Here is a 24,209-nt window from a genome sequence, read left to right on the forward strand (position 1 = left end):
TGGTAGAGTGCTTGCTTAGCATGCGAGAGGTAGTGGGATCGATGCCCACATTCTCCAAAAACCACATTTTTTTCTGGATCCAAGAACGCTCCAGTTCACACTTCATGCAGCTTTGTCTAACGACAACCTACTGTCATGTAACAATGACAAGCAACTTTCATGTAACACTGATGTCACAATGTCAGATGAAAACGAATGACATTACTTATTTTCAGAGGAGCAGCGTAGCACACACAATTGATGCCCACAAACAAAGCTGTGGGAAGTTTCCTTGAAGCCAATGCAGAGGATAAAGAAAAACAACAACTCAAAATGTACCTCATGGCCTGAGGGGATCGAACCCACGACCTTGGCGTTATTAGCACCACGCTCTAACCAACTGAGCTAACCGGCCGCTTGTAACGGAGGAACATTTTTAGGATGCACAGAGCCTCGGCCAGTGCTGGCGTGTAAACGAACAAGTCCACCAACAGCATAGCATGACAAGACTGGACCCTCTTGGTTGCTCCTTGTGGCAAATCATAAAGCCTGGGGAATTAGCTCAAATGGTAGAGTGCTTGCTTAGCATGCGAGAGGTAGTGGGATCGATGCCACATTCTCCAAAAAACACTTTTTTTTCTGGATCCAAGAACGCTCCAGTTCACACTTCATGCAGCTTTGTCTAACGACAACCTACTGTCATGTAACAATGACAAGCAACTTTCATGTAACACTGATGTCACAATGTCAGATGAAAACGAATGACATGACTTACTTTCAGAGGAGCAGCGTAGCACACACAATTGATGCCCACAAACAAAGCTCTGGGAAGTTTCCTTGAAGCCAATGCAGAGGATAAAGAAAAACAACAAATCAAAATGTACCTCATGGCTAGTACGGGGATCGAACCCACGACCTTGGAGTTATTAGCACCACGCTCTAACCAACTGAGCTAACCGGCCACTTGTAATGGAGGAACATTTTTAGGATGAACAGAGCCTCGGCCAGTGCTGGCGTGTAAACGAACAAGTCCACCAACAGCATAGCCTGACAAGACTGGACCCTCTTGGTTGCTCCTTGTGGCAAATCATAAAGCCTGGGGAATTAGCTCAAATGGTAGAGTGCTTGCTTAGCATGCGAGAGGTAGTGGGATCGATGCCCACATTCTCCAAAAAACACATTTTTTTCTGGATCCAAGAACGCTCCAGTTCACACTTCATGCAGCTTTGTCTAACGACAACCTACTGTCATGTAACAATGACAAGCAACTTTCATGTAACACTGATGTCACAATGTCAGATGAAAACGAATGACATGACTTATTTTCAGAGGAGCAGCGTAGCACACACAATTGATGCCCACAAACAAAGCTGTGGGAAGTTTCCTTGAAGCCAATGCAGAGGATAAAGAAAAACAACAACTCAAAATGTACCTCATGGCCTGAGGGGATCGAACCCACGACCTTGGCGTTATTAGCACCACGCTCTAACCAACTGAGCTAACCGGCCGCTTGTAACGGAGGAACATTTTTAGGATGCACAGAGCCTCGGCCAGTGCTGGCGTGTAAACGAACAAGTCCACCAACAGCATAGCCTGACAAGACTGGACCCTCTTGGTTGCTCCTTGTGGCAAATCATAAAGCCTGGGGAATTAGCTCAAATGGTAGAGTGCTTGCTTAGCATGCGAGAGGTAGTGGGATCGATGCCACATTCTCCAAAAAACACTTTTTTTTCTGGATCCAAGAACGCTCCAGTTCACACTTCATGCAGCTTTGTCTAACGACAACCTACTGTCATGTAACAATGACAAGCAACTTTCATGTAACACTGATGTCACAATGTCAGATGAAAACGAATGACATGACTTACTTTCAGAGGAGCAGCGTAGCACACACAATTGATGCCCACAAACAAAGCTCTGGGAAGTTTCCTTGAAGCCAATGCAGAGGATAAAGAAAAACAACAAATCAAAATGTACCTCATGGCTAGTACGGGGATCAAACCCACGACCTTGGCGTTATTAGCACCACGCTCTAACCAACTGAGCTAACCGGCCACTTGTAATGGAGGAACATTTTTAGGATGAACAGAGCCTCGGCCAGTGCTGGCGTGTAAACGAACAAGTCCACCAACAGCATAGCCTGACAAGACTGGACCCTCTTGGTTGCTCCTTGTGGCAAATCATAAAGCCTGGGGAATTAGCTCAAATGGTAGAGTGCTTGCTTAGCATGCGAGAGGTAGTGGGATCGATGCCCACATTCTCCAAAAACCACATTTTTTTCTGGATCCAAGAACGCTCCAGTTCACACTTCATGCAGCTTTGTCTAACGACAACCTACTGTCATGTAACAATGACAAGCAACTTTCATGTAACACTGATGTCACAATGTCAGATGAAAACGAATGACATGACTTATTTTCAGAGGAGCAGCGTAGCACACACAATTGATGCCCACAAACAAAGCTGTGGGAAGTTTCCTTGAAGCCAATGCAGAGGATAAAGAAAAACAACAACTCAAAATGTACCTCATGGCCAGTACGGGGATCGAACCCACGACCTTGGCGTTATTAGCACCACGCTCTAACCAACTGAGCTAACCGGCCACTTGTAACGGAGGAACATTTTTAGGATGCACAGAGCCTCGGCCAGTGCTGGCGTGTAAACGAACAAGTCCACCAACAGCATAGCCTGACAAGACTGGACCCTCTTGGTTGCTCCTTGTGGCAAATCATAAAGCCTGGGGAATTAGCTCAAATGGTAGAGTGCTTGCTTAGCATGCGAGAGGTAGTGGGATCGATGCCCACATTCTCCAAAAACCACATTTTTTTCTGGATCCAAGAACGCTCCAGTTCACACTTCATGCAGCTTTGTCTAACGACAACCTACTGTCATGTAACAATGACAAGCAACTTTCATGTAACACTGATGTCACAATGTCAGATGAAAACGAATGACATGACTTATTTTCAGAGGAGCAGCGTAGCACACACAATTGATGCCCACAAACAAAGCTGTGGGAAGTTTCCTTGAAGCCAATGCAGAGGATAAAGAAAAACAACAACTCAAAATGTACCTCATGGCCAGTACGGGGATCGAACCCACGACCTTGGCGTTATTAGCACCACGCTCTAACCAACTGAGCTAACCGGCCGCTTGTAACGGAGGAACATTTTTAGGATGCACAGAGCCTCGGCCAGTGCTGGCGTGTAAACGAACAAGTCCACCAACAGCATAGCCTGACAAGACTGGACCCTCTTGGTTGCTCCTTGTGGCAAATCATAAAGCCTGGGGAATTAGCTCAAATGGTAGAGTGCTTGCTTAGCATGCGAGAGGTAGTGGGATCGATGCCCACATTCTCCAAAAACCACATTTTTTTCTGGATCCAAGAACGCTCCAGTTCACACTTCATGCAGCTTTGTCTAACGACAACCTACTGTCATGTAACAATGACAAGCAACTTTCATGTAACACTGATGTCACAATGTCAGATGAAAACGAATGACATGACTTATTTTCAGAGGAGCAGCGTAGCACACACAATTGATGCCCACAAACAAAGCTGTGGGAAGTTTCCTTGAAGCCAATGCAGAGGATAAAGAAAAACAACAACTCAAAATGTACCTCATGGCCAGTACGGGGATCGAACCCACGACCTTGGCGTTATTAGCACCACGCTCTAACCAACTGAGCTAACCGGCCGCTTGTAACGGAGCAACATTTTTAGGATGCACAGAGCCTCGGCCAGTGCTGGCGCGTAAACGAACAAGTCCACCAACAGCATAGCCTGACAAGACTGGACCCTCTTGGTTGCTCCTTGTGGCAAATCATAAAGCCTGGGGAATTAGCTCAAATGGTAGAGTGCTTGCTTAGCATGCGAGAGGTAGTGGGATCGATGCCCACATTCTCCAAAAAACACTTTTTTTTCTGGATCCAAGAACGCTCCAGTTCACACTTCATGCAGCTTTGTCTAACGACAACCTACTGTCATGTAACAATGACAAGCAACTTTCATGTAACACTGATGTCACAATGTCAGATGAAAACGAATGACATGACTTACTTTCAGAGGAGCAGCGTAGCACACACAATTGATGCCCACAAACAAAGCTGTGGGAAGTTTCCTTGAAGCCAATGCAGAGGATAAAGAAAAACAACAAATCAAAATGTACCTCATGGCTAGTACGGGGATCGAACCCACGACCTTGGCGTTATTAGCACCACGCTCTAACCAACTGAGCTAACCGGCCACTTGTAATGGAGGAACATTTTTAGGATGCACAGAGCCTCGGCCAGTGCTGGCGCGTAAACGAACAAGTCCACCAACAGCATAGCCTGACAAGACTGGACCCTCTTGGTTGCTCCTTGTGGCAAATCATAAAGCCTGGGGAATTAGCTCAAATGGTAGAGTGCTTGCTTAGCATGCGAGAGGTAGTGGGATCGATGCCCACATTCTCCAAAAACCACATTTTTTTCTGGATCCAAGAACGCTCCAGTTCACACTTCATGCAGCTTTGTCTAACGACAACCTACTGTCATGTAACAATGACAAGCAACTTTCATGTAACACTGATGTCACAATGTCAGATGAAAACGAATGACATGACTTATTTTCAGAGGAGCAGCGTAGCACACACAATTGATGCCCACAAACAAAGCTGTGGGAAGTTTCCTTGAAGCCAATGCAGAGGATAAAGAAAAACAACAACTCAAAATGTACCTCATGGCCAGTACGGGGATCGAACCCACGACCTTGGCGTTATTAGCACCACGCTCTAACCAACTGAGCTAACCGGCCGCTTGTAACAGAGGAACATTTTTAGGATGCACAGAGCCTCGGCCAGTGCTGGCGTGTAAACGAACAAGTCCACCAACAGCATAGCCTGACAAGACTGGACCCTCTTGGTTGCTCCTTGTGGCAAATCATAAAGCCTGGGGAATTAGCTCAAATGGTAGAGTGCTTGCTTAGCATGCGAGAGGTAGTGGGATCGATGCCCACATTCTCCAAAAAACACATTTTTTTCTGGATCCAAGAACGCTCCAGTTCACACTTCATGCAGCTTTGTCTAACGACAACCTACTGTCATGTAACAATGACAAGCAACTTTCATGTAACACTGATGTCACAATGTCAGATGAAAACGAATGACATGACTTATTTTCAGAGGAGCAGCGTAGCACACACAATTGATGCCCACAAACAAAGCTGTGGGAAGTTTCCTTGAAGCCAATGCAGAGGATAAAGAAAAACAACAACTCAAAATGTACCTCATGGCCAGTACAGGGATCAAACCCACGACCTTGGCGTTAATAGCACCACGCTCTAACCAACTGAGCTAACCGCCCGCTTGTAACAGAGGAACATTTTTAGGATGCACAGAGCCTCGGCCAGTGCTGGCGTGTAAACGAACAAGTCCACCAACAGCATAGCCTGACAAGACTGGACCCTCTTGGTTGCTCCTTGTGGCAAATCATAAAGCCTGGGGAATTAGCTCAAATGGTAGAGTGCTTGCTTAGCATGCGAGAGGTAGTGGGATCGATGCCCACATTCTCCAAAAAACACTTTTTTTTCTGGATCCAAGAACGCTCCAGTTCACACTTCATGCAGCTTTGTCTAACGACAACCTACTGTCATGTATCAATGACAAGCAACTTTCATGTAACACTGATGTCACAATGTCAGATGAAAACGAATGACATGACTTATTTTCAGAGGAGCAGCGTAGCACACACAATTGATGCCCACAAACAAAGCTGTGGGAAGTTTCCTTGAAGCCAATGCAGAGGATAAAGAAAAACAACAACTCAAAATGTACCTCATGGCCAGTACGGGGATCGAACCCACGACCTTGGCGTTATTAGCCCCACGCTCTAACCAACTGAGCTAACCGGCCGCTTGTAACGGAGGAAAATTTTTTGGATGCACAGAGCCTCGGCCAGTGCTGGCGTGTAAACGAACAAGTCCACCAACAGCATAGCCTGACAAGACTGGACCCTCTTGGTTGCTCCTTGTGGCAAATCATAAAGCCTGGGGAATTAGCTCAAATGGTAGAGTGCTTGCTTAGCATGCGAGAGGTAGTGGGATCGATGCCCACATTCTCCAAAAAACACTTTTTTTTCTGGATCCAAGAACGCTCCAGTTCACACTTCATGCAGCTTTGTCTAACGACAACCTACTGTCATGTAACAATGACAAGCAACTTTCATGTAACACTGATGTCACAATGTCAGATGAAAACGAATGACATGACTTACTTTCAGAGGAGCAGCGTAGCACACACAATTGATGCCCACAAACAAAGCTGTGGGAAGTTTCCTTGAAGCCAATGCAGAGGATAAAGAAAAACAACAAATCAAAATGAACCTCATGGCTAGTACGGGGATCGAACCCACGACCTTGGCGTTATTAGCACCACGCTCTAACCAACTGAGCTAACCGGCCACTTGTAATGGAGGAACATTTTTAGGATGAACAGAGCCTCGGCCAGTGCTGGCGTGTAAACGAACAAGTCCACCAACAGCATAGCCTGACAAGACTGGACCCTCTTGGTTGCTCCTTGTGGCAAATCATAAAGCCTGGGGAATTAGCTCAAATGGTAGAGTGCTTGCTTAGCATGCGAGAGGTAGTGGGATCGATGCCCACATTCTCCAAAAACCACATTTTTTTCTGGATCCAAGAACGCTCCAGTTCACACTTCATGCAGCTTTGTCTAACGACAACCTACTGTCATGTAACAATGACAAGCAACTTTCATGTAACACTGATGTCACAATGTCAGATGAAAACGAATGACATGACTTATTTTCAGAGGAGCAGCGTAGCACACACAATTGATGCCCACAAACAAAGCTGTGGGATGTTTCCTTGAAGCCAATGCAGAGGATAAAAAAAAACAACAACTCAAAATGTACCTCATGGCCAGTACGGGGATCGAACCCACGACCTTGGCGTTATTAGCACCACGCTCTAACCAACTGAGCTAACCGGCCGCTTGTAACGGAGGAACATTTTTAGGATGCACAGAGCCTCGGCCAGTGCTGGCGTGTAAACGAACAAGTCCACCAACAGCATAGCCTGACAAGACTGGACCCTCTTGGTTGCTCCTTGTGGCAAATCATAAAGCCTGGGGAATTAGCTCAAATGGTAGAGTGCTTGCTTAGCATGCGAAAGGTAGTGGGATCGATGCCCACATTCTCCAAAAAACACATTTTTTTCTGGATTCAAGAACGCTCCAGTTCACACTTCATGCAGCTTTGTCTAACGACAACCTACTGTCATGTAACAATGACAAGCAACTTTCATGTAACACTGATGTCACAATGTCAGATGAAAACGAATGACATGACTTATTTTCAGAGGAGCAGCGTAGCACACACAATTGATGCCCACAAACAAAGCTGTGGGAAGTTTCCTTGAAGCCAATGCAGAGGATAAAGAAAAACAACAAATCAAAATGTACCTCATGGCTAGTACGGGGATCGAACCCACGACCTTGGCGTTATTAGCACCACGCTCTAACCAACTGAGCTAACCGGCCGCTTGTAACGGAGGAACATTTTTAGGATGCACAGAGCCTCGGCCAGTGCTGGCGTGTAAACGAACAAGTCCACCAACAGCATAGCCTGACAAGACTGGACCCTCTTGGTTGCTCCTTGTGGCAAATCATACAGCCTGGGGAATTAGCTCAAATGGTAGAGTGCTTGCTTAGCATGCGAGAGGTAGTGGGATCGATGCCCACATTCTCCAAAAAACACATTTTTTTCTGGATCCAAGAACGCTCCAGTTCACACTTCATGCAGCTTTGTCTAACGACAACCTACTGTCATGTAACAATGACAAGCAACTTTCATGTAACACTGATGTCACAATGTCAGATGAAAACGAATGACATGACTTATTTTCAGAGGAGCAGCGTAGCACACACAATTGATGCCCACAAACAAAGCTGTGGGAAGTTTCCTTGAAGACAATGCAGAGGATAAAGAAAAACAACAACTCAAAATGTACCTCATGGCCAGTACGGGGATCAAACCCACGACCTTGGCATTATTAGCACCACGCTCTAACCAACTGAGCTAACCGGCCACTTGTAATGGAGGAACATTTTTAGGATGAACAGAGCCTCGGCCAGTGCTGGCGTGTAAACGAACAAGTCCACCAACAGCATAGCCTGACAAGACTGGACCCTCTTGGTTGCTCCTTGTGGCAAATCATAAAGCCTGGGGAATCAGCTCAAATGTTAGAGTGCTTGCTTAGCATGCGAGAGGTAGTGGGATCGATGCCCACATTCTCCAAAAAACAATTTTTTTTCTGGATCCAAGAACGCTCCAGTTCACACTTCATGCAGCTTTGTCTAACGACAACCTACTGTCATGTAACAATGACAAGCAACTTTCATGTAACACTGATGTCACAATGTCAGATGAAAACGAATGACATGACTTATTTTCAGAGGAGCAGCGTAGCACACACAATTGATGCCCACAAACAAAGCTGTGGGAAGTTTCCTTGAAGCCAATGCAGAGGATAAAGAAAAACAACAACTCAAAATGTACCTCATGGCCAGTACGGGGATCGAACCCACGACCTTGGCGTTATTAGCACCACGCTCTAACCAACTGAGCTAACCGGCCGCTTGTAACGGAGGAACATTTTTAGGATGCACAGAGCCTCGGCCAGTGCTGGCGTGTAAACGAACAAGTCCACCAACAGCATAGCCTGACAAGACTGGACCCTCTTGGTTGCTCCTTGTGGCAAATCATAAAGCCTGGGGAATTAGCTCAAATGGTAGAGTGCTTGCTTAGCATGCGAGAGGTAGTGGGATCGATGCCCACATTCTCCAAAAAACACATTTTTTTCTGGATCCAAGAACGCTCCAGTTCACACTTCATGCAGCTTTGTCTAACGACAACCTACTGTCATGTAACAATGACAAGCAACTTTCATGTAACACTGATGTCACAATGTCAGATGAAAACGAATGACATGACTTATTTTCAGAGGAGCAGCGTAGCACACACAATTGATGCCCACAAACAAAGCTGTGGGAAGTTTCCTTGAAGCCAATGCAGAGGATAAAGAAAAACAACAACTCAAAATGTACCTCATGGCCAGTACGGGGATCGAACCCACGACCTTGGCGTTATTAGCACCACGCTCTAACCAACTGAGCTAACCGGCCGCTTGTAACGGAGGAACATTTTTAGGATGCACAGAGCCTCGGCCAGTGCTGGCGTGTAAACGAACAAGTCCACCAACAGCATAGCCTGACAAGACTGGACCCTCTTGGTTGCTCCTTGTGGCAAATCATAAAGCCTGGGGAATTAGCTCAAATGGTAGAGTGCTTGCTTAGCATGCGAGAGGTAGTGGGATCGATGCCCACATTCTCCAAAAACCACATTTTTTTCTGGATCCAAGAACGCTCCAGTTCACACTTCATGCAGCTTTGTCTAACGACAACCTACTGTCATGTAACAATGACAAGCAACTTTCATGTAACACTGATGTCACAATGTCAGATGAAAACGAATGACATGACTTATTTTCAGAGGAGCAGCGTAGCACACACAATTGATGCCCACAAACAAAGCTGTGGGAAGTTTCCTTGAAGCCAATGCAGAGGATAAAGAAAAACAACAACTCAAAATGTACCTCATGGCCAGTACGGGGATCGAACCCACGACCTTGGCGTTATTAGCACCACGCTCTAACCAACTGAGCTAACCGGCCGCTTGTAACGGAGGAACATTTTTAGGATGCACAGAGCCTCGGCCAGTGCTGGCGTGTAAACGAACAAGTCCACCAACAGCATAGCCTGACAAGACTGGACCCTCTTGGTTGCTCCTTGTGGCAAATCATAAAGCCTGGGGAATTAGCTCAAATGGTAGAGTGCTTGCTTAGCATGCGAGAGGTAGTGGGATCGATGCCCACATTCTCCAAAAAACACATTTTTTTCTGGATCCAAGAACGCTCCAGTTCACACTTCATGCAGCTTTGTCTAACGACAACCTACTGTCATGTAACAATGACAAGCAACTTTCATGTAACACTGATGTCACAATGTCAGATGAAAACGAATGACATGACTTATTTTCAGAGGAGCAGCGTAGCACACACAATTGATGCCCACAAACAAAGCTGTGGGAAGTTTCCTTGAAGCCAATGCAGAGGATAAAGAAAAACAACAACTCAAAATGTACCTCATGGCCAGTACGGGGATCGAACCCACGACCTTGGCGTTATTAGCACCACGCTCTAACCAACTGAGCTAACCGGCCGCTTGTAACGGAGGAACATTTTTAGGATGCACAGAGCCTCGGCCAGTGCTGGCGTGTAAACGAACAAGTCCACCAACAGCATAGCCTGACAAGACTGGACCCTCTTGGTTGCTCCTTGTGGCAAATCATAAAGCCTGGGGAATTAGCTCAAATGGTAGAGTGCTTGCTTAGCATGCGAGAGGTAGTGGGATCGATGCCCACATTCTCCAAAAAACACATTTTTTTCTGGATCCAAGAACGCTCCAGTTCACACTTCATGCAGCTTTGTCTAACGACAACCTACTGTCATGTAACAATGACAAGCAACTTTCATGTAACACTGATGTCACAATGTCAGATGAAAACGAATGACATGACTTATTTTCAGAGGAGCAGCGTAGCACACACAATTGATGCCCACAAACAAAGCTGTGGGAAGTTTCCTTGAAGCCAATGCAGAGGATAAAGAAAAACAACAACTCAAAATGTACCTCATGGCCAGTACGGGGATCGAACCCACGACCTTGGCGTTATTAGCACCACGCTCTAACCAACTGAGCTAACCGGCCGCTTGTAACGGAGGAACATTTTTAGGATGCACAGAGCCTCGGCCAGTGCTGGCGTGTAAACGAACAAGTCCACCAACAGCATAGCCTGACAAGACTGGACCCTCTTGGTTGCTCCTTGTGGCAAATCATAAAGCCTGGGGAATTAGCTCAAATGGTAGAGTGCTTGCTTAGCATGCGAGAGGTAGTGGGATCGATGCCCACATTCTCCAAAAACCACATTTTTTTCTGGATCCAAGAACGCTCCAGTTCACACTTCATGCAGCTTTGTCTAACGACAACCTACTGTCATGTAACAATGACAAGCAACTTTCATGTAACACTGATGTCACAATGTCAGATGAAAACGAATGACATGACTTATTTTCAGAGGAGCAGCGTAGCACACACAATTGATGCCCACAAACAAAGCTGTGGGAAGTTTCCTTGAAGCCAATGCAGAGGATAAAGAAAAACAACAACTCAAAATGTACCTCATGGCCAGTACGGGGATCGAACCCACGACCTTGGCGTTATTAGCACCACGCTCTAACCAACTGAGCTAACCGGCCGCTTGTAACGGAGGAACATTTTTAGGATGCACAGAGCCTCGGCCAGTGCTGGCGTGTAAACGAACAAGTCCACCAACAGCATAGCCTGACAAGACTGGACCCTCTTGGTTGCTCCTTGTGGCAAATCATAAAGCCTGGGGAATTAGCTCAAATGGTAGAGTGCTTGCTTAGCATGCGAGAGGTAGTGGGATCGATGCCCACATTCTCCAAAAACCACATTTTTTTCTGGATCCAAGAACGCTCCAGTTCACACTTCATGCAGCTTTGTCTAACGACAACCTACTGTCATGTAACAATGACAAGCAACTTTCATGTAACACTGATGTCACAATGTCAGATGAAAACGAATGACATGACTTATTTTCAGAGGAGCAGCGTAGCACAAACAATTGATGCCCACAAACAAAGCTGTGGGAAGTTTCCTTGAAGCCAATGCAGAGGATAAAGAAAAACAACAACTCAAAATGTACCTCATGGCCAGTACGGGGATCGAACCCACGACCTTTGCGTTATTAGCACCACGCTCTAACCAACTGAGCTAACCGGCCGCTTGTAACAGAACAACATTTTTAGGATGCACAGAGCCTCGGCCAGTGCTGGCGTGTAAACGAACAAGTCCACCAACAGCATAGCCTGACAAGACTGGACCCTCTTGGTTGCTCCTTGTGGCAAATCATAAAGCCTGGGGAATTAGCTCAAATGGTAGAGTGCTTGCTTAGCATGCGAGAGGTAGTGGGATCGATGCCCACATTCTCCAAAAACCACATTTTTTTCTGGATCCAAGAACGCTCCAGTTCACACTTCATGCAGCTTTGTCTAACGACAACCTACTGTCATGTAACAATGACAAGCAACTTTCATGTAACACTGATGTCACAATGTCAGATGAAAACGAATGACATGACTTATTTTCAGAGGAGCAGCGTAGCACACACAATTGATGCCCACAAACAAAGCTGTGGGAAGTTTCCTTGAAGCCAATGCAGAGGATAAAGAAAAACAACAACTCAAAATGTACCTCATGGCCAGTACGGGGATCGAACCCACGACCTTGGCGTTATTAGCACCACGCTCTAACCAACTGAGCTAACCGGCCGCTTGTAACGGAGGAACATTTTTAGGATGCACAGAGCCTCGGCCAGTGCTGGCGTGTAAACGAACAAGTCCACCAACAGCATAGCCTGACAAGACTGGACCCTCTTGGTTGCTCCTTGTGGCAAATCATAAAGCCTGGGGAATTAGCTCAAATGGTAGAGTGCTTGCTTAGCATGCGAGAGGTAGTGGGATCGATGCCCACATTCTCCAAAAACCACATTTTTTTCTGGATCCAAGAACGCTCCAGTTCACACTTCATGCAGCTTTGTCTAACGACAACCTACTGTCATGTAACAATGACAAGCAACTTTCATGTAACACTGATGTCACAATGTCAGATGAAAACGAATGACATGACTTATTTTCAGAGGAGCAGCGTAGCACACACAATTGATGCCCACAAACAAAGCTGTGGGAAGTTTCCTTGAAGCCAATGCAGAGGATAAAGAAAAACAACAACTCAAAATGTACCTCATGGCCAGTACGGGGATCGAACCCACGACCTTGGCGTTATTAGCACCACGCTCTAACCAACTGAGCTAACCGGCCGCTTGTAACGGAGGAACATTTTTAGGATGCACAGAGCCTCGGCCAGTGCTGGCGTGTAAACGAACAAGTCCACCAACAGCATAGCCTGACAAGACTGGACCCTCTTGGTTGCTCCTTGTGGCAAATCATAAAGCCTGGGGAATTAGCTCAAATGGTAGAGTGCTTGCTTAGCATGCGAGAGGTAGTGGGATCGATGCCCACATTCTCCAAAAACCACATTTTTTTCTGGATCCAAGAACGCTCCAGTTCACACTTCATGCAGCTTTGTCTAACGACAACCTACTGTCATGTAACAATGACAAGCAACTTTCATGTAACACTGATGTCACAATGTCAGATGAAAACGAATGACATGACTTATTTTCAGAGGAGCAGCGTAGCACACACAATTGATGCCCACAAACAAAGCTGTGGGAAGTTTCCTTGAAGCCAATGCAGAGGATAAAGAAAAACAACAACTCAAAATGTACCTCATGGCCAGTACGGGGATCGAACCCACGACCTTGGCGTTATTAGCACCACGCTCTAACCAACTGAGCTAACCGGCCGCTTGTAACGGAGGAACATTTTTAGGATGCACAGAGCCTCGGCCAGTGCTGGCGTGTAAACGAACAAGTCCACCAACAGCATAGCCTGACAAGACTGGACCCTCTTGGTTGCTCCTTGTGGCAAATCATAAAGCCTGGGGAATTAGCTCAAATGGTAGAGTGCTTGCTTAGCATGCGAGAGGTAGTGGGATCGATGCCCACATTCTCCAAAAACCACATTTTTTTCTGGATCCAAGAACGCTCCAGTTCACACTTCATGCAGCTTTGTCTAACGACAACCTACTGTCATGTAACAATGACAAGCAACTTTCATGTAACACTGATGTCACAATGTCAGATGAAAACGAATGACATGACTTATTTTCAGAGGAGCAGCGTAGCACACACAATTGATGCCCACAAACAAAGCTGTGGGAAGTTTCCTTGAAGCCAATGCAGAGGATAAAGAAAAACAACAACTCAAAATGTACCTCATGGCCAGTACGGGGATCGAACCCACGACCTTGGCGTTATTAGCACCACGCTCTAACCAACTGAGCTAACCGGCCGCTTGTAACGGAGGAACATTTTTAGGATGCACAGAGCCTCGGCCAGTGCTGGCGTGTAAACGAACAAGTCCACCAACAGCATAGCCTGACAAGACTGGACCCTCTTGGTTGCTCCTTGTGGCAAATCATAAAGCCTGGGGAATTAGCTCAAATGGTAGAGTGCTTGCTTAGCATGCGAGAGGTAGTGGGATCGATGCCCACATTCTCCAAAAACCACATTTTTTTCTGGATCCAAGAACGCTCCAGTTCACACTTCATGCAGCTTTGTCTAACGACAACCTACTGTCATGTAACAATGACAAGCAACTTTCATGTAACACTGATGTCACAATGTCAGATGAAAACGAATGACATGACTTATTTTCAGAGGAGCAGCGTAGCACACACAATTGATGCCCACAAACAAAGCTGTGGGAAGTTTCCTTGAAGCCAATGCAGAGGATAAAGAAAAACAACAACTCAAAATGTACCTCATGGCCAGTACGGGGATCGAACCCACGACCTTGGCGTTATTAGCACCACGCTCTAACCAACTGAGCTAACCGGCCGCTTGTAACGGAGGAACATTTTTAGGATGCACAGAGCCTCGGCCAGTGCTGGCGTGTAAACGAACAAGTCCACCAACAGCATAGCCTGACAAGACTGGACCCTCTTGGTTGCTCCTTGTGGCAAATCATAAAGCCTGGGGAATTAGCTCAAATGGTAGAGTGCTTGCTTAGCATGCGAGAGGTAGTGGGATCGATGCCCACATTCTCCAAAAACCACATTTTTTTCTGGATCCAAGAACGCTCCAGTTCACACTTCATGCAGCTTTGTCTAACGACAACCTACTGTCATGTAACAATGACAAGCAACTTTCATGTAACACTGATGTCACAATGTCAGATGAAAACGAATGACATGACTTATTTTCAGAGGAGCAGCGTAGCACACACAATTGATGCCCACAAACAAAGCTGTGGGAAGTTTCCTTGAAGCCAATGCAGAGGATAAAGAAAAACAACAACTCAAAATGTACCTCATGGCCAGTACGGGGATCGAACCCACGACCTTGGCGTTATTAGCACCACGCTCTAACCAACTGAGCTAACCGGCCGCTTGTAACGGAGGAACATTTTTAGGATGCACAGAGCCTCGGCCAGTGCTGGCGTGTAAACGAACAAGTCCACCAACAGCATAGCCTGACAAGACTGGACCCTCTTGGTTGCTCCTTGTGGCAAATCATAAAGCCTGGGGAATTAGCTCAAATGGTAGAGTGCTTGCTTAGCATGCGAGAGGTAGTGGGATCGATGCCCACATTCTCCAAAAACCACATTTTTTTCTGGATCCAAGAACGCTCCAGTTCACACTTCATGCAGCTTTGTCTAACGACAACCTACTGTCATGTAACAATGACAAGCAACTTTCATGTAACACTGATGTCACAATGTCAGATGAAAACGAATGACATGACTTATTTTCAGAGGAGCAGCGTAGCACACACAATTGATGCCCACAAACAAAGCTGTGGGAAGTTTCCTTGAAGCCAATGCAGAGGATAAAGAAAAACAACAACTCAAAATGTACCTCATGGCCAGTACGGGGATCGAACCCACGACCTTGGCGTTATTAGCACCACGCTCTAACCAACTGAGCTAACCGGCCGCTTGTAACGGAGGAACATTTTTAGGATGCACAGAGCCTCGGCCAGTGCTGGCGTGTAAACGAACAAGTCCACCAACAGCATAGCCTGACAAGACTGGACCCTCTTGGTTGCTCCTTGTGGCAAATCATAAAGCCTGGGGAATTAGCTCAAATGGTAGAGTGCTTGCTTAGCATGCGAGAGGTAGTGGGATCGATGCCCACATTCTCCAAAAACCACATTTTTTTCTGGATCCAAGAACGCTCCAGTTCACACTTCATGCAGCTTTGTCTAACGACAACCTACTGTCATGTAACAATGACAAGCAACTTTCATGTAACACTGATGTCACAATGTCAGATGAAAACGAATGACATGACTTATTTTCAGAGGAGCAGCGTAGCACACACAATTGATGCCCACAAACAAAGCTGTGGGAAGTTTCCTTGAAGCCAATGCAGAGGATAAAGAAAAACAACAACTCAAAATGTACCTCATGGCCAGTACGGGGATCGAACCCACGACCTTGGCGTTATTAGCACCACGCTCTAACCAACTGAGCTAACCGGCCGCTTGTAACGGAGGAACATTTTTAGGATGCACAGAGCCTCGGCCAGTGCTGGCGTGTAAACGAACAAGTCCACCAACAGCATAGCCTGACAAGACTGGACCCTCTTGGTTGCTCCTTGTGGCAAATCATAAAGCCTGGGGAATTAGCTCAAATGGTAGAGTGCTTGCTTAGCATGCGAGAGGTAGTGGGATCGATGCCCACATTCTCCAAAAAACACATTTTTTTCTGGATCCAAGAACGCTCCAGTTCACACTTCATGCAGCTTTGTCTAACGACAACCTACTGTCATGTAACAATGACAAGCAACTTTCATGTAACACTGATGTCACAATGTCAGATGAAAACGAATGACATGACTTATTTTCAGAGGAGCAGCGTAGCACACACAATTGATGCCCACAAACAAAGCTGTGGGAAGTTTCCTTGAAGCCAATGCAGAGGATAAAGAAAAACAACAACTCAAAATGTACCTCATGGCCAGTACGGGGATCGAACCCACGACCTTGGCGTTATTAGCACCACGCTCTAACCAACTGAGCTAACCGGCCGCTTGTAACGGAGGAACATTTTTAGGATGCACAGAGCCTCGGCCAGTGCTGGCGTGTAAACGAACAAGTCCACCAACAGCATAGCCTGACAAGACTGGACCCTCTTGGTTGCTCCTTGTGGCAAATCATAAAGCCTGGGGAATTAGCTCAAATGGTAGAGTGCTTGCTTAGCATGCGAGAGGTAGTGGGATCGATGCCCACATTCTCCAAAAACCACATTTTTTTCTGGATCCAAGAACGCTCCAGTTCACACTTCATGCAGCTTTGTCTAACGACAACCTACTGTCATGTAACAATGACAAGCAACTTTCATGTAACACTGATGTCACAATGTCAGATGAAAACGAATGACATGACTTATTTTCAGAGGAGCAGCGTAGCACACACAATTGATGCCCACAAACAAAGCTGTGGGAAGTTTCCTTGAAGCCAATGCAGAGGATAAAGAAAAACAACAACTCAAAATGTACCTCATGGCCAGTACGGGGATCGAACCCACGACCTTGGCGTTATTAGCACCACGCTCTAACCAACTGAGCTAACCGGCCGCTTGTAACGGAGGAACATTTTTAGGATGCACAGAGCCTCGGCCAGTGCTGGCGTGTAAACGAACAAGTCCACCAACAGCATAGCCTGACAAGACTGGACCCTCTTGGTTGCTCCTTGTGGCAAATCATAAAGCCTGGGGAATTAGCTCAAATGGTAGAGTGCTTGCTTAGCATGCGAGAGGTAGTGGGATCGATGCCCACATTCTCCAAAAAACACATTTTTTTCTGGATCCAAGAACGCTCCAGTTCACACTTCATGCAGCTTTGTCTAACGACAACCTACTGTCATGTAACAATGACAAGCAACTTTCATGTAACACTGATGTCACAATGTCAGATGAAAACGAATGACATGACTTATTTTCAGAGGAGCAGCGTAGCACACACAATTGATGCCCACAAACAAAGCTGTGGGAAGTTTCCTTGAAGCCAATGCAGAGGATAAAGAAAAACAACAACTCAAAATGTACCTCATGGCCAGTACGGGGATCGAACCCACGACCTTGGCGTTATTAGCACCACGCTCTAACCAACTGAGCTAACCGGCCGCTTGTAACGGAGGAACATTTTTAGGATGCACAGAGCCTCGGCCAGTGCTGGCGTGTAAACGAACAAGTCCACCAACAGCATAGCCTGACAAGACTGGACCCTCTTGGTTGCTCCTTGTGGCAAATCATAAAGCCTGGGGAATTAGCTCAAATGGTAGAGTGCTTGCTTAGCATGCGAGAGGTAGTGGGATCGATGCCCACATTCTCCAAAAACCACATTTTTTTCTGGATCCAAGAACGCTCCAGTTCACACTTCATGCAGCTTTGTCTAACGACAACCTACTGTCATGTAACAATGACAAGCAACTTTCATGTAACACTGATGTCACAATGTCAGATGAAAACGAATGACATGACTTATTTTCAGAGGAGCAGCGTAGCACACACAATTGATGCCCACAAACAAAGCTGTGGGAAGTTTCCTTGAAGCCAATGCAGAGGATAAAGAAAAACAACAACTCAAAATGTACCTCATGGCCAGTACGGGGATCGAACCCACGACCTTGGCGTTATTAGCACCACGCTCTAACCAACTGAGCTAACCGGCCGCTTGTAACGGAGGAACATTTTTAGGATGCACAGAGCCTCGGCCAGTGCTGGCGTGTAAACGAACAAGTCCACCAACAGCATAGCCTGACAAGACTGGACCCTCTTGGTTGCTCCTTGTGGCAAATCATAAAGCCTGGGGAATTAGCTCAAATGGTAGAGTGCTTGCTTAGCATGCGAGAGGTAGTGGGATCGATGCCCACATTCTCCAAAAACCACATTTTTTTCTGGATCCAAGAACGCTCCAGTTCACACTTCATGCAGCTTTGTCTAACGACAACCTACTGTCATGTAACAATGACAAGCAACTTTCATGTAACACTGATGTCACAATGTCAGATGAAAACGAATGACATGACTTATTTTCAGAGGAGCAGCGTAGCACACACAATTGATGCCCACAAACAAAGCTGTGGGAAGTTTCCTTGAAGCCAATGCAGAGGATAAAGAAAAACAACAACTCAAAATGTACCTCATGGCCAGTACGGGGATCGAACCCACGACCTTGGCGTTATTAGCACCACGCTCTAACCAACTGAGCTAACCGGCCGCTTGTAACGGAGGAACATTTTTAGGATGCACAGAGCCTCGGCCAGTGCTGGCGTGTAAACGAACAAGTCCACCAACAGCATAGCCTGACAAGACTGGACCCTCTTGGTTGCTCCTTGTGGCAAATCATAAAGCCTGGGGAATTAGCTCAAATGGTAGAGTGCTTGCTTAGCATGCGAGAGGTAGTGGGATCGATGCCCACATTCTCCAAAAACCACATTTTTTTCTGGATCCAAGAACGCTCCAGTTCACACTTCATGCAGCTTTGTCTAACGACAACCTACTGTCATGTAACAATGACAAGCAACTTTCATGTAACACTGATGTCACAATGTCAGATGAAAACGAATGACATGACTTATTTTCAGAGGAGCAGCGTAGCACACACAATTGATGCCCACAAACAAAGCTGTGGGAAGTTTCCTTGAAGCCAATGCAGAGGATAAAGAAAAACAACAACTCAAAATGTACCTCATGGCCAGTACGGGGATCGAACCCACGACCTTGGCGTTATTAGCACCACGCTCTAACCAACTGAGCTAACCGGCCGCTTGTAACGGAGGAACATTTTTAGGATGCACAGAGCCTCGGCCAGTGCTGGCGTGTAAACGAACAAGTCCACCAACAGCATAGCCTGACAAGACTGGACCCTCTTGGTTGCTCCTTGTGGCAAATCATAAAGCCTGGGGAATTAGCTCAAATGGTAGAGTGCTTGCTTAGCATGCGAGAGGTAGTGGGATCGATGCCCACATTCTCCAAAAACCACATTTTTTTCTGGATCCAAGAACGCTCCAGTTCACACTTCATGCAGCTTTGTCTAACGACAACCTACTGTCATGTAACAATGACAAGCAACTTTCATGTAACACTGATGTCACAATGTCAGATGAAAACGAATGACATGACTTATTTTCAGAGGAGCAGCGTAGCACACACAATTGATGCCCACAAACAAAGCTGTGGGAAGTTTCCTTGAAGCCAATGCAGAGGATAAAGAAAAACAACAACTCAAAATGTACCTCATGGCCAGTACGGGGATCGAACCCACGACCTTGGCGTTATTAGCACCACGCTCTAACCAACTGAGCTAACCGGCCGCTTGTAACGGAGGAACATTTTTAGGATGCACAGAGCCTCGGCCAGTGCTGGCGTGTAAACGAACAAGTCCACCAACAGCATAGCCTGACAAGACTGGACCCTCTTGGTTGCTCCTTGTGGCAAATCATAAAGCCTGGGGAATTAGCTCAAATGGTAGAGTGCTTGCTTAGCATGCGAGAGGTAGTGGGATCGATGCCCACATTCTCCAAAAACCACATTTTTTTCTGGATCCAAGAACGCTCCAGTTCACACTTCATGCAGCTTTGTCTAACGACAACCTACTGTCATGTAACAATGACAAGCAACTTTCATGTAACACTGATGTCACAATGTCAGATGAAAACGAATGACATGACTTATTTTCAGAGGAGCAGCGTAGCACACACAATTGATGCCCACAAACAAAGCTGTGGGAAGTTTCCTTGAAGCCAATGCAGAGGATAAAGAAAAACAACAACTCAAAATGTACCTCATGGCCAGTACGGGGATCGAACCCACGACCTTGGCGTTATTAGCACCACGCTCTAACCAACTGAGCTAACCGGCCGCTTGTAACGGAGGAACATTTTTAGGATGCACAGAGCCTCGGCCAGTGCTGGCGTGTAAACGAACAAGTCCACCAACAGCATAGCCTGACAAGACTGGACCCTCTTGGTTGCTCCTTGTGGCAAATCATAAAGCCTGGGGAATTAGCTCAAATGGTAGAGTGCTTGCTTAGCATGCGAGAGGTAGTGGGATCGATGCCCACATTCTCCAAAAACCACATTTTTTTCTGGATCCAAGAACGCTCCAGTTCACACTTCATGCAGCTTTGTCTAACGACAACCTACTGTCATGTAACAATGACAAGCAACTTTCATGTAACACTGATGTCACAATGTCAGATGAAAACGAATGACATGACTTATTTTCAGAGGAGCAGCGTAGCACACACAATTGATGCCCACAAACAAAGCTGTGGGAAGTTTCCTTGAAGCCAATGCAGAGGATAAAGAAAAACAACAACTCAAAATGTACCTCATGGCCAGTACGGGGATCGAACCCACGACCTTGGCGTTATTAGCACCACGCTCTAACCAACTGAGCTAACCGGCCGCTTGTAACGGAGGAACATTTTTAGGATGCACAGAGCCTCGGCCAGTGCTGGCGTGTAAACGAACAAGTCCACCAACAGCATAGCCTGACAAGACTGGACCCTCTTGGTTGCTCCTTGTGGCAAATCATAAAGCCTGGGGAATTAGCTCAAATGGTAGAGTGCTTGCTTAGCATGCGAGAGGTAGTGGGATCGATGCCCACATTCTCCAAAAACCACATTTTTTTCTGGATCCAAGAACGCTCCAGTTCACACTTCATGCAGCTTTGTCTAACGACAACCTACTGTCATGTAACAATGACAAGCAACTTTCATGTAACACTGATGTCACAATGTCAGATGAAAACGAATGACATGACTTATTTTCAGAGGAGCAGCGTAGCACACACAATTGATGCCCACAAACAAAGCTGTGGGAAGTTTCCTTGAAGCCAATGCAGAGGATAAAGAAAAACAACAACTCAAAATGTACCTCATGGCCAGTACGGGGATCGAACCCACGACCTTGGCGTTATTAGCACCACGCTCTAACCAACTGAGCTAACCGGCCGCTTGTAACGGAGGAACATTTTTAGGATGCACAGAGCCTCGGCCAGTGCTGGCGTGTAAACGAACAAGTCCACCAACAGCATAGCCTGACAAGACTGGACCCTCTTGGTTGCTCCTTGTGGCAAATCATAAAGCCTGGGGAATTAGCTCAAATGGTAGAGTGCTTGCTTAGCATGCGAGAGGTAGTGGGATCGATGCCCACATTCTCCAAAAACCACATTTTTTTCTGGATCCAAGAACGCTCCAGTTCACACTTCATGCAGCTTTGTCTAACGACAACCTACTGTCATGTAACAATGACAAGCAACTTTCATGTAACACTGATGTCACAATGTCAGATGAAAACGAATGACATGACTTATTTTCAGAGGAGCAGCGTAGCACAAACAATTGATGCCCACAAACAAAGCTGTGGGAAGTTTCCTTGAAGCCAATGCAGAGGATAAAGAAAAACAACAACTCAAAATGTACCTCATGGCCAGTACGGGGATCGAACCCACGACCTTGGCGTTATTAGCACCACGCTCTAACCAACTGAGCTAACCGGCCGCTTGTAACAGAACAACATTTTTAGGATGCACAGAGCCTCGGCCAGTGCTGGCGTGTAAACGAACAAGTCCACCAACAGCATAGCCTGACAAGACTGGACCCTCTTGGTTGCTCCTTGTGGCAAATCATAAAGCCTGGGGAATTAGCTCAAATGGTAGAGTGCTTGCTTAGCATGCGAGAGGTAGTGGGATCGATGCCCACATTCTCCAAAAACCACATTTTTTTCTGGATCCAAGAACGCTCCAGTTCACACTTCATGCAGCTTTGTCTAACGACAACCTACTGTCATGTAACAATGACAAGCAACTTTCATGTAACACTGATGTCACAATGTCAGATGAAAACGAATGACATGACTTATTTTCAGAGGAGCAGCGTAGCACACACAATTGATGCCCACAAACAAAGCTGTGGGAAGTTTCCTTGAAGCCAATGCAGAGGATAAAGAAAAACAACAACTCAAAATGTACCTCATGGCCAGTACGGGGATCGAACCCACGACCTTGGCGTTATTAGCACCACGCTCTAACCAACTGAGCTAACCGGCCGCTTGTAACGGAGCAACATTTTTAGGATGCACAGAGCCTCGGCCAGTGCTGGCGCGTAAACGAACAAGTCCACCAACAGCATAGCCTGACAAGACTGGACCCTCTTGGTTGCTCCTTGTGGCAAATCATAAAGCCTGGGGAATTAGCTCAAATGGTAGAGTGCTTGCTTAGCATGCGAGAGGTAGTGGGATCGATGCCCACATTCTCCAAAAAACACATTTTTTTCTGGATCCAAGAACGCTCCAGTTCACACTTCATGCAGCTTTGTCTAACGACAACCTACTGTCATGTAACAATGACAAGCAACTTTCATGTAACACTGATGTCACAATGTCAGATGAAAACGAATGACATGACTTACTTTCAGAGGAGCAGCGTAGCACACACAATTGATGCCCACAAACAAAGCTGTGGGAGTTTCCTTGAAGCCAATGCAGAGGATAAAGAAAAACAACAACTCAAAATGTACCTCATGGCCAGTACGGGGATCGAACCCACGACCTTGGCGTTATTAGCACCACGCTCTAACCAACTGAGCTAATCGGCCGCTTGTAACGGAGCAACATTTTTAGGATGCACAGAGCCTCGGCCAGTGCTGGCGCGTAAACGAACAAGTCCAATAACAGCATAGCCTGACAAGACTGGATCCTCTTGGTTGCTCCTTGTGGCAAACCAAAAGGCTGGGGAATTAGCTCAAATGGTAGAGTGCTTGCTTAGCATGCGAGAGGTAGTGGGATCGATGCCCACATTCTCCAAAAAACACATTTTTTTGTGGATCCAAGAACGCTCCAGTTCACACTTCATGCAGCTTTGTCTAACGACAACCTACTGTCATGTAACAATGACAAGCAACTTTCATGTAACACTGATGTCACAATGTCAGATGAAAACGAATGACATGACTTACTTTCAGAGGAGCAGCGTAGCACACACAATTGATGCCCACAAACAAAGCTGTGGAAAGTTTCCTTGAAGCCAATGCAGAGGATAAAGAAAAACAACAACTCAAAATGTACCTCATGGCCAGTACGGAGATCGAACCCACGACCTTGGCATTATTAGCACCACGCTCTAACCAACTGAGCTAATCGGCCGCTTGTAACGGAGCAACATTTTTAGGATGCACAGAGCCTCGGCCAGTGCTGGCGCGTAAACGAACAAGTCCACCAACAGCATAGCCTGACAAGACTGGACCCTCTTGGTTGCTCCTTGTGGCAAATCAAAAAGCCAGGGGAATTAGCTCAAATGGTAGAGTGCTTGCTTTGCATGCGAGAGGTAGTGGGATCGATGAACACATTCTCCAAAAAACTATTTTTTTTCTGGATCCAAGAACGCTCCAGTTCACACTTCA

The 24,209-nt window shown here is 46.3% G+C and overlaps 32 non-coding genes across 32 annotated transcripts; all 32 read right to left on the minus strand.

The window, feature by feature from the left end:
- Window positions 1–2,508: 2,508 nt before the first annotated feature.
- Window positions 2,509–2,582, minus strand: trnai-aau (transfer RNA isoleucine (anticodon AAU)). Its single transcript has one exon. It is a non-coding gene; the product is annotated as a tRNA-Ile (tRNA).
- A 474-nt stretch (window positions 2,583–3,056) lies between these two features.
- On the minus strand, window positions 3,057–3,130 carry trnai-aau (transfer RNA isoleucine (anticodon AAU)). Its single transcript has one exon. It is a non-coding gene; the product is annotated as a tRNA-Ile (tRNA).
- A 474-nt stretch (window positions 3,131–3,604) lies between these two features.
- On the minus strand, window positions 3,605–3,678 carry trnai-aau (transfer RNA isoleucine (anticodon AAU)). Its single transcript has one exon. It is a non-coding gene; the product is annotated as a tRNA-Ile (tRNA).
- Window positions 3,679–4,700: 1,022 nt separating this feature from the next.
- Window positions 4,701–4,774, minus strand: trnai-aau (transfer RNA isoleucine (anticodon AAU)). The gene has a single exon. It is a non-coding gene; the product is annotated as a tRNA-Ile (tRNA).
- A 474-nt stretch (window positions 4,775–5,248) lies between these two features.
- Window positions 5,249–5,322, minus strand: trnan-auu (transfer RNA asparagine (anticodon AUU)). The gene has a single exon. It is a non-coding gene; the product is annotated as a tRNA-Asn (tRNA).
- Window positions 5,323–6,892: 1,570 nt separating this feature from the next.
- Window positions 6,893–6,966, minus strand: trnai-aau (transfer RNA isoleucine (anticodon AAU)). Its single transcript has one exon. It is a non-coding gene; the product is annotated as a tRNA-Ile (tRNA).
- Window positions 6,967–8,536: 1,570 nt separating this feature from the next.
- Window positions 8,537–8,610, minus strand: trnai-aau (transfer RNA isoleucine (anticodon AAU)). Its single transcript has one exon. It is a non-coding gene; the product is annotated as a tRNA-Ile (tRNA).
- A 474-nt stretch (window positions 8,611–9,084) lies between these two features.
- On the minus strand, window positions 9,085–9,158 carry trnai-aau (transfer RNA isoleucine (anticodon AAU)). Its single transcript has one exon. It is a non-coding gene; the product is annotated as a tRNA-Ile (tRNA).
- A 474-nt stretch (window positions 9,159–9,632) lies between these two features.
- On the minus strand, window positions 9,633–9,706 carry trnai-aau (transfer RNA isoleucine (anticodon AAU)). The gene has a single exon. It is a non-coding gene; the product is annotated as a tRNA-Ile (tRNA).
- A 474-nt stretch (window positions 9,707–10,180) lies between these two features.
- Window positions 10,181–10,254, minus strand: trnai-aau (transfer RNA isoleucine (anticodon AAU)). The gene has a single exon. It is a non-coding gene; the product is annotated as a tRNA-Ile (tRNA).
- A 474-nt stretch (window positions 10,255–10,728) lies between these two features.
- trnai-aau (transfer RNA isoleucine (anticodon AAU)) lies at window positions 10,729–10,802 on the minus strand. Its single transcript has one exon. It is a non-coding gene; the product is annotated as a tRNA-Ile (tRNA).
- Window positions 10,803–11,276: 474 nt separating this feature from the next.
- On the minus strand, window positions 11,277–11,350 carry trnai-aau (transfer RNA isoleucine (anticodon AAU)). Its single transcript has one exon. It is a non-coding gene; the product is annotated as a tRNA-Ile (tRNA).
- A 1,022-nt stretch (window positions 11,351–12,372) lies between these two features.
- trnai-aau (transfer RNA isoleucine (anticodon AAU)) lies at window positions 12,373–12,446 on the minus strand. Its single transcript has one exon. It is a non-coding gene; the product is annotated as a tRNA-Ile (tRNA).
- Window positions 12,447–12,920: 474 nt separating this feature from the next.
- Window positions 12,921–12,994, minus strand: trnai-aau (transfer RNA isoleucine (anticodon AAU)). The gene has a single exon. It is a non-coding gene; the product is annotated as a tRNA-Ile (tRNA).
- Window positions 12,995–13,468: 474 nt separating this feature from the next.
- Window positions 13,469–13,542, minus strand: trnai-aau (transfer RNA isoleucine (anticodon AAU)). Its single transcript has one exon. It is a non-coding gene; the product is annotated as a tRNA-Ile (tRNA).
- A 474-nt stretch (window positions 13,543–14,016) lies between these two features.
- Window positions 14,017–14,090, minus strand: trnai-aau (transfer RNA isoleucine (anticodon AAU)). The gene has a single exon. It is a non-coding gene; the product is annotated as a tRNA-Ile (tRNA).
- Window positions 14,091–14,564: 474 nt separating this feature from the next.
- On the minus strand, window positions 14,565–14,638 carry trnai-aau (transfer RNA isoleucine (anticodon AAU)). Its single transcript has one exon. It is a non-coding gene; the product is annotated as a tRNA-Ile (tRNA).
- Window positions 14,639–15,112: 474 nt separating this feature from the next.
- On the minus strand, window positions 15,113–15,186 carry trnai-aau (transfer RNA isoleucine (anticodon AAU)). The gene has a single exon. It is a non-coding gene; the product is annotated as a tRNA-Ile (tRNA).
- Window positions 15,187–15,660: 474 nt separating this feature from the next.
- Window positions 15,661–15,734, minus strand: trnai-aau (transfer RNA isoleucine (anticodon AAU)). Its single transcript has one exon. It is a non-coding gene; the product is annotated as a tRNA-Ile (tRNA).
- Window positions 15,735–16,208: 474 nt separating this feature from the next.
- trnai-aau (transfer RNA isoleucine (anticodon AAU)) lies at window positions 16,209–16,282 on the minus strand. Its single transcript has one exon. It is a non-coding gene; the product is annotated as a tRNA-Ile (tRNA).
- Window positions 16,283–16,756: 474 nt separating this feature from the next.
- Window positions 16,757–16,830, minus strand: trnai-aau (transfer RNA isoleucine (anticodon AAU)). Its single transcript has one exon. It is a non-coding gene; the product is annotated as a tRNA-Ile (tRNA).
- A 474-nt stretch (window positions 16,831–17,304) lies between these two features.
- Window positions 17,305–17,378, minus strand: trnai-aau (transfer RNA isoleucine (anticodon AAU)). The gene has a single exon. It is a non-coding gene; the product is annotated as a tRNA-Ile (tRNA).
- A 474-nt stretch (window positions 17,379–17,852) lies between these two features.
- On the minus strand, window positions 17,853–17,926 carry trnai-aau (transfer RNA isoleucine (anticodon AAU)). Its single transcript has one exon. It is a non-coding gene; the product is annotated as a tRNA-Ile (tRNA).
- Window positions 17,927–18,400: 474 nt separating this feature from the next.
- Window positions 18,401–18,474, minus strand: trnai-aau (transfer RNA isoleucine (anticodon AAU)). The gene has a single exon. It is a non-coding gene; the product is annotated as a tRNA-Ile (tRNA).
- Window positions 18,475–18,948: 474 nt separating this feature from the next.
- On the minus strand, window positions 18,949–19,022 carry trnai-aau (transfer RNA isoleucine (anticodon AAU)). Its single transcript has one exon. It is a non-coding gene; the product is annotated as a tRNA-Ile (tRNA).
- A 474-nt stretch (window positions 19,023–19,496) lies between these two features.
- On the minus strand, window positions 19,497–19,570 carry trnai-aau (transfer RNA isoleucine (anticodon AAU)). Its single transcript has one exon. It is a non-coding gene; the product is annotated as a tRNA-Ile (tRNA).
- A 474-nt stretch (window positions 19,571–20,044) lies between these two features.
- trnai-aau (transfer RNA isoleucine (anticodon AAU)) lies at window positions 20,045–20,118 on the minus strand. The gene has a single exon. It is a non-coding gene; the product is annotated as a tRNA-Ile (tRNA).
- A 474-nt stretch (window positions 20,119–20,592) lies between these two features.
- trnai-aau (transfer RNA isoleucine (anticodon AAU)) lies at window positions 20,593–20,666 on the minus strand. Its single transcript has one exon. It is a non-coding gene; the product is annotated as a tRNA-Ile (tRNA).
- Window positions 20,667–21,140: 474 nt separating this feature from the next.
- trnai-aau (transfer RNA isoleucine (anticodon AAU)) lies at window positions 21,141–21,214 on the minus strand. Its single transcript has one exon. It is a non-coding gene; the product is annotated as a tRNA-Ile (tRNA).
- Window positions 21,215–21,688: 474 nt separating this feature from the next.
- trnai-aau (transfer RNA isoleucine (anticodon AAU)) lies at window positions 21,689–21,762 on the minus strand. Its single transcript has one exon. It is a non-coding gene; the product is annotated as a tRNA-Ile (tRNA).
- Window positions 21,763–22,236: 474 nt separating this feature from the next.
- On the minus strand, window positions 22,237–22,310 carry trnai-aau (transfer RNA isoleucine (anticodon AAU)). The gene has a single exon. It is a non-coding gene; the product is annotated as a tRNA-Ile (tRNA).
- Window positions 22,311–22,784: 474 nt separating this feature from the next.
- trnai-aau (transfer RNA isoleucine (anticodon AAU)) lies at window positions 22,785–22,858 on the minus strand. The gene has a single exon. It is a non-coding gene; the product is annotated as a tRNA-Ile (tRNA).
- Between the last annotated feature and the right edge of the window lie 1,351 nt (window positions 22,859–24,209).

The sequence above is a fragment of the Salvelinus alpinus genome, chromosome 26 (genome assembly GCF_045679555.1).
Source record: "Salvelinus alpinus chromosome 26, SLU_Salpinus.1, whole genome shotgun sequence".
Classification (NCBI taxonomy): domain Eukaryota; kingdom Metazoa; phylum Chordata; class Actinopteri; order Salmoniformes; family Salmonidae; genus Salvelinus; species Salvelinus alpinus.